Source organism: Ricinus communis, chromosome 10 (assembly GCF_019578655.1).
Source record: "Ricinus communis isolate WT05 ecotype wild-type chromosome 10, ASM1957865v1, whole genome shotgun sequence".
Lineage (NCBI taxonomy): Eukaryota > Viridiplantae > Streptophyta > Magnoliopsida > Malpighiales > Euphorbiaceae > Ricinus > Ricinus communis.
Window position 1 is genome coordinate 22166313 of NC_063265.1, and position 11008 is coordinate 22177320.

General features: G+C 35.1%; 1 non-coding gene across 1 annotated transcript; it reads right to left on the minus strand.

The window, feature by feature from the left end:
• Positions 1-9977: 9977 nt before the first annotated feature.
• Positions 9978-10085, minus strand: LOC112535337. The gene has a single exon (XR_003079493.1). It is a non-coding gene; the product is annotated as a small nucleolar RNA R71 (small nucleolar RNA).
• Positions 10086-11008: the final 923 nt, after the last annotated feature.

An 11008-nucleotide genomic window follows, 5' to 3' on the forward strand; every position in this document is an offset into this window, starting at 1 on the left:
AGAGTTACAGGCGGTTGGTGGCAGGTGTTTCTAGTTTTTCTCGCGAGCTCCGTGAAAGGATGGACGATCGGAGGGCGTATCCAGACTCTCCTGCTCAAGCTTCGAGCTGCGACCGCCTGCCGGCGTGGCGATGGCGCGATCGTTTCGGCCAAATCGACCGTCGAGATCGTCCGCAAATCTCTCCGGATGATCGGGTGTCGGATCGGAAAATCGGGCGGGGATCGTCATCGGTAGCGTCGTTGTGAGTCCGATGGTGTGTTCGGATCGTCGATCGGACTCCCGTGGAGGCGGGAGGCGGGTCGACCGGCGATCGGAGCGTCTCGATTGTCAATTGTTCGGCTCGCCCTCTGGGAACGCAGGAGGCGAGCTAGGAGGTCGCCAATCCCTGTGAGTTAAAGTCATTTAATCATTGCACTATTGCTAAGTCCGATTTTAATATGCTATTTTGGAAGTTTATGTTTAACATGGTTACTAATATCTCAACGTAATTAATTTCACTGGATTATTAATTATTGAAGATAATATGAGTATTATTATAGTAATGTTATAATAATTCCAAATATCATCGATTTCCACACAGTACACTTTGATGTTTTACTCTTAATTGTTAATCATTAATTTGATATGGTTGAATGACTTCATTATACAATGATATTTATTAAATGGATTATTGTGTCTTGGGAAGCGTGGCTTGTAGAACATGCCTTTGATGGGTTACATCGGACGCATGCCATTAATGATCATGGACATGTAATAAGATTTTCATGGGTTTGCCACGGTCGAGCATGACTCTCAGGGTCGATTTGTGTAAATTGTCACGGGAGTAAGGTCCTGGTCGAGCATTGCTCTCGGGGCGCCGATCTTATTGGATTAAGAGAGCCGAATGGCTACTAGATTTCTTATTTGGATATTTAAGTGACGGGGTAGGTAAGGTCCACAGTCGAGCATTGCTCTCGGGCGCCCGATCTTATTGGATTAAGAGAGCCGAATGGCTACTAGATTTTGGGGTTTAGGGTTCTACCGAGCCACTCGTCCCGTAAAAGTAAAAATATATTTTTATTTATTCATTTATTTATTTATTATGGTATTTGATTATAACGTGATTTGTATTTACATGCATGGTTGATATTTTGATTCGAATGATTAATATTTTATGTGAAGGAAATAGTAGGGTATGATTATAGTATGATTTGAATAATCTATGTTTTCCGAGAAGAAGCAATAGTCCCTAGATTATTTGATTTTAACTCACTCTAGACCTGGTCTCCATTTATGTTTTTCAGATTCGTATTGTGACATTAGTTCTCCCGCTGACTCTTATTGATGGCAAACTCTTTCATCATCGGGTGATGTATTTGATTTGGTATGTAAATTGGTAAATATTAGATTCTCGCGAGTAATAGTAAATGTATCGGTTGTAAATTTTTCCGAGCTTGGTCTCGCCTAGTTTTCCGGTAGACCAAGTAATTTTGTAAAGTGTAACTATTAAGATAAATTGTGGCTTTAATAATATTAATTTGAGATGAGATTTGTTAAATCGGTGAGTGTCGGGCTTACTACGGGTTTGGTGGCCTTAAGCCTACCCATTCCTTAGTCACGGTCATGGGCCCTGGTGGGGTCGTGACAAAGTTGGTATCGAGCTTAGGTTTAGATTTCCTTGACCTAAGTTAAGATTTTCTGATCGCGAGTTAGGATCATGTCACATCTTGTTGTTTTCATTGACTCGGTGTCTCGGCCTTCTGTTAAGTGTTCTTTCTTGTGAGCTTGTCTTTGGTCAGAATGTGCTTTAAAGAATGGGAGGATCCGAGCGCGATAGACTCGTGATGTTTCTTCAAGTGATTAGTGCAGTCCGCCTTTAGAAGCTTTGATTGTGGTTTCGATGGGCACGCAATGATTTTTAGTGTAGCGTGGTTGAGTGGCAGAAGGTAGTGCCTGGGAAGTCGAGTAGATGTCAGAGCTTTATGGTTGATTTTTTTTTGTGGTTGTAAGAAGCTTAAGAAAGGTGGCAGGAGTATTTTCGGACGCTCAGAATCCAGAGAAACTTAAGCGAACATTATTTATTTTTCTAAGTAGAACAAGTGTTTTAAAATACAATATTGCGCCCAGTCCCGTAAGAATGCATTATGGCATTTCACTGTTAGGCATGCATAAATTCATTTTAGGACATGCATCATACATTGTGCATTGCAACCCTTGGTGATAGGGGCATCATCACCCTGGTGCGCGATATTGTAGAATTTTATATAAAGAAAAAATGGCTAGAGATTTTACGATTTTATAAAAGTATTTTTCCAAGATAATAAAGCTTTTATCAGTGATGATTATAAAGTAAATAAATAAGTAAATATTTTCAAAGTAAATAGTGTTAGCTTGAGAATTCTCTGGATGACGAGTTGAGTTGTTGAGAGAGTGGGTATTTGGAGCTGTAGGCCCCATGTTAGATTATAAGGGAGGCTTTTGGATTTCAGATCGAGGAGGAATCTTGTGTGGGATGGCATGGTTGGTCGGTTGATGCGATCGGATGGATGTTATGTCGAGGGATGATGTGATGTAGATGTTAAGAATTTTTACATGCGTGCAAGGGGCACGTCATTAGGAAGGAAACTTGGTGAGTGGATTTTTGGCGGGGATCGGAATTGGCCCTTCTTGTGGGAAACCCTTGGTTTTGTCGGCAGGTTGGTGAGGTGGCATGTAAGTTGGACTTGCCGCCAAGTATTAGTAATGTTCTCTGAGGTAAAATCCAGTTATGAGTCTGAGTTGAGGAAGTGTATTTTCGATCTTTGCTCGTGTTGGATCCTCAGTGTGTGGAAGCAAGTGAAGATTTGGTTTCCGAGGAGTAGTAAGTGAGGATCGCGGATTTTCAGATTCGCCAGTTTTATTTAAGGATTTTGTCGATGAGTCTTGTGGTTTATTTCTGCCGAGGAAAAGTTTCCAAGAAGCCGGGTTGGAGATGAGAGGTTCCTAATTAGTTTCAGTCTTAGAGTGTAGCCCCTTTTCTTTTAAAATTCGAGGTCGAATTTTTTTTAAGGGGGGAGAATGTAACACCCGGAATTTTTATATATTTAATAATGAGTTTTTATTTAAGTTAATTTTAGCTTCATTATTATTGGATTTAATTTGAAATGATTTAATGAAAAATTTAATGTTAGATAAATAAATGAGTTATTTTTCATATCCAATTAGTTTGATTTTTAAGGAGTAATTAAGTAAACTATTTGAGAAATGATTATATTTTGGTTATTCAAATTTTCCCAAATGCATATTTATATAAGTAAAATTATATATTGAAAAATTTTGGAAGAAATTATAAAGGATGTTTTTATAAAAGAATTTTGGGAAAATTGGTATTATAATTGATTAGTAGTATTAAATTTTGAGTTGGAAATTGATTATTTAATTTAATTGTGTGTTAGGACTAAATTGGAAATTTATTTTGGAATAAGGATTAAAAGTATAATTTTATTTTTATGGGATTTTAATGGAAATTTGTGAGCTTGGTATTTTTGTAAATAAATATGTCGGTCAGGGGTATTTTTGTAATTGTGTATTTTCAATAATTCGGATTTGGCCCAAATTAAATAGTTAAGGGCTTAATTGAAAGGCTAAAAAGAAGTTTGGGGGTTAAATTGGAATTATGCAGGATGAAATTGTAAGTAATTAAGAAAGTTGAGGGACCAAATTGTAATAAGGAAAAGTTCAGGGGTCAAATATCGATATTGAAGGAATGGAAATCGGGGAGAGAGAAAAGAAAGAAGGAAGAAGAAGAAAGGGAGGAGAGAGGGCGTGACATGCTGAGGCCGTGCCAGTAGAGAGCGTTGTCGGAAGGAGCGCGTCGTCGTGGCGATGGATGCCGAGGTGGCGGTGGGACAGGCTGACGCTTCGTCGTGTTCGTTTCCCTGGCCTCCACCGATCTCGGTGTGCGATCCTCCGTGAGCTTTCACATTCGCTTTTTAATGTCGAGCCGAGAGAGGAGGTTAGAAGTGGTGGCTGTGTTTCCGGCCGGTGTTTCTTGAGACTCCGTGAAGGATGGACGATCGGGGTCGTGACATGGACATATCAATATGAAGTACAAAATAAAAAGATGTACCTTAACATGAATGAATTTTCCAATGCTAACCCTAAAGGACCCAACCTTGTTTGAGTACCTAAAATTAAGTGAATTAACTCCTTTTTGTAGGTGTCTCTTAAGTATTTCAATAGTGGATATTCAAGGCACATGATGGGTGATAAGAGCCTCTTTGTAAATGTCAAGGACTATAAAGGAGGCAAAGTAACTTTTGAAAATGATACTAAGGGTAAGGTAATTGGCATTGGCTCCATTTATAAGAATGGTAAATCTTTCATTGATAAGATTTTCCTGGTTGATAGTTTAAAACATAATTTATTAAGTGTAAGTCAATTGTGTGATAAAAGAAACCAAGTCATTTTTGACTCTAATGGATGCCTTGTTAATTCCCTAGTGGATGACAAAGTGATATTTAAAGGAAAAAGAAATGGCAATACCTACACAAAGTTGCTAATTAATATTTCAAGTGTCTTATATCTATTAGTGAAGAATCTTGGCTATAACATATGAGACTTAGACATGCAAGCATGTAGTTTCTATGTAAATTAGCCAAAGAGGAGTTAGTTAATGGACTTCTCAAAGTGAAGTTCATTAAAGACAAGTCTTACGAACCATGTCAAATGGAAAAACAACATCCATCATCTTTTAAATTTAAAACTATTGTAAGTACTTCTAGACCACTTCAACTATTACATATGGATTTGTTCGGACCTATTAGAGTAGTTTGGTTTAGGTGGAAAGTCATTTGCATTTGTGATTGTTGATGATTACTCTAGATTTACTTGGATTAATTTCCTTACTCATAAGAATGAAGCATTTAATGTTTCCAAATCTTTTGCAAAACGTTTTCAAAATGAAAAAGAGTATTTGATTTCCTCTATAAGGAGTGATCATGGAAAAGAATTTGAAAATGATCTTTTTGAAAACCTTTGTAACAAATTTGGAATTTTGTGTTTGGAGCTACTAATGAGGCTTTGCAAGAACTTTACTAAGCGTATGACTAGGGAATTTGAAATGAGCATGATAGGAGAGCTCAAAATTTTCCTTGGTCCTCAAATCAAGCAAAGCAAGGATGGGATATTCATCAACCAATCCAAGTACACAAGAGAACTCCTAAAGGAATTTTGAGATGGATGGTTGCAAAGTAGTCAAGACCTTAATGAGTGTCACAACTAAATTAGACAAGGATGAGAAGGATAAGAGCGTAAGTAAAAAGCTTCATAGAGGTATTTTGGCTCACTTTTATATTTAACCACCTCCAGATCCGATCTTATATATAGTGTTTGTCTTTGTGCTAAATTTCGATCTTGTCCAAAAGAGTCTCATTTAAATGCCGTAAAAGAATTTTAAAATATTTGGTGTAGAACCTTGAACTTAGGACTTTGGTATCCTAAGAAAACATCCTTCGATATAATAGGTTATTCGGATGCCGATTATATGCTGGTAGTCTATTAGATAGGAAGAGCACCTTTGGAACTTGCCATCTTTTAGGTGAATACTTAGTGTCTTGGTTTAGTAAGAAACAAGTCTTGGTTGCTCGCTCCACCGCGGAAGCCAAATATGTGGCAGTGGATTATTGTGCTCAAATCTTTTTGATGAGGCAACAATTAAGAGATTATGAAAGAGAGATTGATCACATTCCTATATTAACCTTTTTAAGAACCCTATTCAACACTTTAGGAGTAAGCACATAGATATTAGACCCCATTTTTTTAGAGATCATGTTCAAAATGATAGTATAGTACTAGAGTATATTGATACAAACAAACAACTAGTCGATATTTTCACTAAACCCCTAAATGAGGAGAGAATTGATTTCATAAAAAAGGAATTAGGAATGATAGATGGAAGCACCTTAGCTTGAACTTTTCCTACTTATGTGTAACAATTACGCATATCTTTCCATTTGTGATGCTTGTACTTATGCATCTTTCGTTCTTATGCCATTTTAAGTATTGAAATTGTCTTTGCACTATATCACTTTTAATCTTTGTGCATTTCAATACTCATATATTAAATAATGTGATCAATTTAAACAATGCATGTTCATTCATTCATTTCCTGCATGTTTTTGCTTGAAATTGCAAAAAGTGCGCTCGCGTTTTCGAGGTGTACTCGCACTTTATAGGTCTGTATGCAATCTTAGAAATGACCTTAAAAGTGCGCTCGCGATTCCTCAGTGTGACTACAGTTTTTAAATTATAGTATGACTATTTTTTGAAAAGCGCAACCGCGCTTCTCCTCAATTTCAATAAAATCCAGCCATTACAAATTTTTTAAGAATGGAATTTAATGTTAAACTAGTTGTTTTTTACCGTTTTTACACCTCCCTAAGGCTATAAAAGCCATATTTTATACAATTGCATCATTTTATATATATATTCATTTGAGCTTTCAAAAATCCTTTCACTCTTCTTCAAAATTCCAAAGGCTATTAGAAGAAGCTCTTCTTCATCCGAAACAATCATAGAAAGAATGAAAAGTATGAATGATGAAGCAAGGATTAAGTACATAACTATAGAGAGGAAAGAAACTCAACCTAATAGATTGTTTAATGAAGAAGTCCTTATTAGAGACTTCTTTCTACCATAAACCTTAGAAATAGGTTTTAAGAACCTTAGTAAGGAATTTCTTTCTGCCTTAGTGATAAATAAAAAGAAAGATGGGGATGACTATTATGGCATAGAGTTTAGGCTCTTTGGGGAAAAGAGAAATCTTTCAAGACCTCAATTCTCTCCCATTTTTGGTTTTCAAGAAGAAACCATCTCTCTATCATTAAAAACTTTATAGAGATGTCTCTCTCCTTTTCCCAATTTTGGAGGCAAATCTCCATCAAAGAATCTCCCTCCTTAACATATTGTATAGTGCATAGGATGCTAGCCACCAACATCCCCGCAAGGAATAACAGGATTGAGAAAGTTCCACAGAAAGGCCTTCTTTTCCTCTATACAATTATTCATGGTAAGCGCATTCTAACTTCTAAATTTTTTCTTGATCACCTTTTTCATCTTGGCAATGCTACAAAAGGTGTCATTCTTGTCTCCTTCCATGTCACCAAAATTATCAAACACTTTCAAGCCCTAACTCCTCTAAACAAGACTTTTCTAACCCCTCGTATCTCACCATTTTTATTAGGCTTAGCTTTCCTTGAGCATATGCCAAAGTCATTAGACTTGGACCTATGTGAGAAATTAATGGAAAGTTCTTTCTACTCATAAAGGAGTATATAGATGATACGAAGAAAAGAAAGAAAGACCATAGGATGCCAAGTAAGCCTACTCGTTCATCTTTTCCACTCCATCTTCTCTTTCTTTTGAGGACAAAGTGCTTAAGCAAATGGAGAAAACTTGAAATTATCTCTAGCATTTGCATGCGGATTTAGGAAAAATTCAAAAAACTCATAAGATTTCTCATTGTCATGTGGAGGATTAGAAAGAAGAAGAGGAAGAAGAAGCTCCAATTCCTCCCCCTTAAGCAAGCTCTAGTAGAAAGGAAATGAGCTTATGGTTTTTCAAAAGGAAGAATAAGAAGAGGATGAAGAAGAAGATTGATCTCTTTTTCTATTTAATTTTCTCATTTTTTTCTCTTCATTTCCTTTCTCATGCATGCATCCCTCTCCTTGATCACACATATCTAAAGCATTTTCTTAATGAATAAAATCTTACTTTATTTTCTATCTCTTTGCAATTTGTCTTATTTTTTAATTTTGATAAAGGGAAAGAGAGACCTAAATTGATTAATATATAATAATGACAAAGGAGGAGAAGTACTTAAATCAATAAGTATATGCTTAAAATCTAAATGAAAAACATGCAAAGACTTAAATTTGATAAAGAGGGAAAAGTCCCTAAATTGATAATATATACTTAGAATCTAAATGAAAAATATGCTTACATGAGTTAATTATAAAAACTAAGGGGGAGGAAATATAAACATTAAGGGAGAGTAACAAATTGTTAAATCCTTAAGTAAATTGTTCTTTTGACTCTTGAATGTTAGTCACTAATTATTTAATTGCATTTCCATTTGATCAAATTTTAAATATCTAATCAATTTGGTTGTCATAATAAAAAAGGGGAGATTGTTGCTCTAAGTTACAATTAATCTCTATTTTGATCCTAACAAATAAATTGAAAATCACTAACATCATGACTGAGTGTCTATGTGATAGAAAACCAAAGGATCCAAGCTTAGATTAAACATTCTTAAGCCTTGAAGCAAGTCTTGTAAAACAGACTCCAAAAGTGCGAGGGCCCTTCCAAGGTGCTGGGGCGCTTTTCATATAACCAAAAGTTTTCAAGATGTTGAAAAGTCCACCAAACAGCAAACCAATTGCCTCATGAAATCATGACACCTGGTAGTCCAATTGTTAAAGCTTTAAGAAGCACGAGGGCGCCTTGCATTAGGACTTAAAATAGAAACTGGCAGAAGACAGCATGACCAGAAGCGCGAGGGAGCTTCAAGACACGGACAAGGCAAGCACAAGGGCGCTACTGTGGCGCGAGAGTAATTTTCATAATTAATGCGATATCAGTAACCATTGAGATGTCAGCCACCATATCAATGCTAGGTGGTAGGAGCCATTGGGGCTCTAACATCTCTTTTCAGAAAGCGCGGGGGCGCTTTCCATGACTTTACGTAATTTTTGCCAAGTCATCAAATCTTATAATTAAATAGCTTTGGCCTTATTATAACATCTCTAAGGGGTTGATATATGTATAAATACCCCTCTTAAAGAGTCTGTAACTAAGTGTGTGAATTATATATACCAAAACTCTTATAAATTTATTTCTCAACTTTCTACACTCAATTTCTTTCTTTGTATAGTATATTAAGTTGAAACTCCTTATTCAACTAAAACTCTAAAAGGTTGTTGTGTGAGTCTAAGCATTAAAGATATAAGAAATTGATTGTTGAGTAACCATTAAACTCAATGGTTAAGAGACTTAGTGAGAGATTGATTCATTAAGGAAGAGGTTTAGTGTAAACCTTGAGAACACCAAGTTGTTGGGTAAACTTATAAAATCCAAAGGTTGTAATCCTAGTGATTATAGTGAAATACTCAAGTGTGATATTGGGGAATGGATGTGGGGAGGATTGTTCTCGAACCACTATAATCTCTTGTGTCATCTTCTCTAACCCTTATTCTTCTTATGTTTTCCTTAATCTTTTGTGTTTTTAACTAAAACAATCAACTTCCGCAACTTGAGTTCACCAATTCAATTCTCATTCTCGGTTCTAAAGGACAATACTATAGAAGCGGTTCATGCCCTTATGAGTATTAACTTAGACACATCAAGTTTTTTGCACCGTTGTTAGAGAGATTTTATTATATTAATTGATTGTCAAAAGTGTCTTGTGTTTATTTGTTTGTTTTGTGATTTTTTTTATTTATGTGTTTTTATTTTATTTTTAAGTTTTTTTTTATATGAAATTTTCTTTTATTTTATATAGAAGAAGAAAAACTAAATCAAGTAATTCATCAACTTAAAAGATCGAAGAGGAATCAAAGAAATCGAGAGCATGGCAAACCCAACAAGAGAAGCAGGAGCTGAAAGGTGAATGATTATGAAAGATTATGCGTATAATTAGTAACATTATTTCATGCATAGTTCTAGGTGTTGCATATATGAATTACAAACTAAAGAACATTCATTTTAATATGCTTCCTTCATTTTATGGTATGCCGAGTGAAGATGCGTTGACATTTATCAAAGATTTTTATGTCATAATTCATACTTTTCCATTATCTAGATTCAATGAAGATTAATTGAGAATGATGTGTTTCCCTTATTCATTGAAAGAAAAAGCAAAGACTTGGTTAATGAGCTTGCCTCCTAATTCTTTAATAACATGGGATGAAGTATATCAAAAGTTTATCAGTAGGTTTTACTCACATTAAAAGATCAAAGAATTAAAAGCTGAAATTTCTAATTTTTATCAAAAGAATACCGAGTCCTTCCATGAAGCATGGGATTGCTTTGAATCACCTTTATTACAATGCCCACACCATGGATACCTACTTCTAGTAATCAACCAATCATTTTATGATGGGTTAACACAACAATATTAATGTATGGTTGATTATGCAGCTAGGGGTGCTATGTTGAAAGGACAGCTGATGAGGTTTATGACATTTTTAAGATGTTAGCAGCCAATTCTCAATAAAAGAGTGTGAGGAGAAAATGAGTAGGATTAAATAAAGTAGTAGCTAGTAGTGAAATGGTCATGCAATTGACTAAATTGACAAAGCAAGTTAAGATGTTTGCTTCAACAAAAAAACACACCAAGCAATAAGGTATGTGGTATTTATGATATTTATAGTCATGGTGCTAATGGTTGTTCATCTTTTGATAATTATAGAGGAAATATATATGACGAAGTAAATTTGATGGATTCTTACCAACCCAGGCAACCTATAAATGACCCTTATTCCAACACATATAACTTAAGTTGGAGAAATCATCCAAATTTTTCTTGGAGATATAATGATCAAAACTCACCACAAATATTAAGGAACTCGAATCAGCATCATTACCTAGGCCAATAATCTCAATTTCAAAGAAACTCCAATCCTTCCTTTCAAGATCAAGAATAAACTTTTCAATCTAATGAGTAAAGAAAGCCAAGTTTGGAAGATACATTTCAATCATTTATGATAACTTCTCATGATAGGATGGAGAAAAATGAAAAAAAAAAAAGACAAATTCAATTAAAGGTTTAATGAAATGTTTAGAAGTTCAAATGGGATAAATTATTGAAGTTGTTCAAGAGCTCAAGAAAGAGAAACTATCAAGTCAACCTGAACAAGCCAATTCTATTACCATTAAGATGAGGTTGTTGATAATAAAATTGATATAGAAACTAAAAGAAATTCTTCTGCTTATGCAAGTACACCTAAAGATGATGAATTAGTAGAAAAATAAGTTAATGAGAAAATCA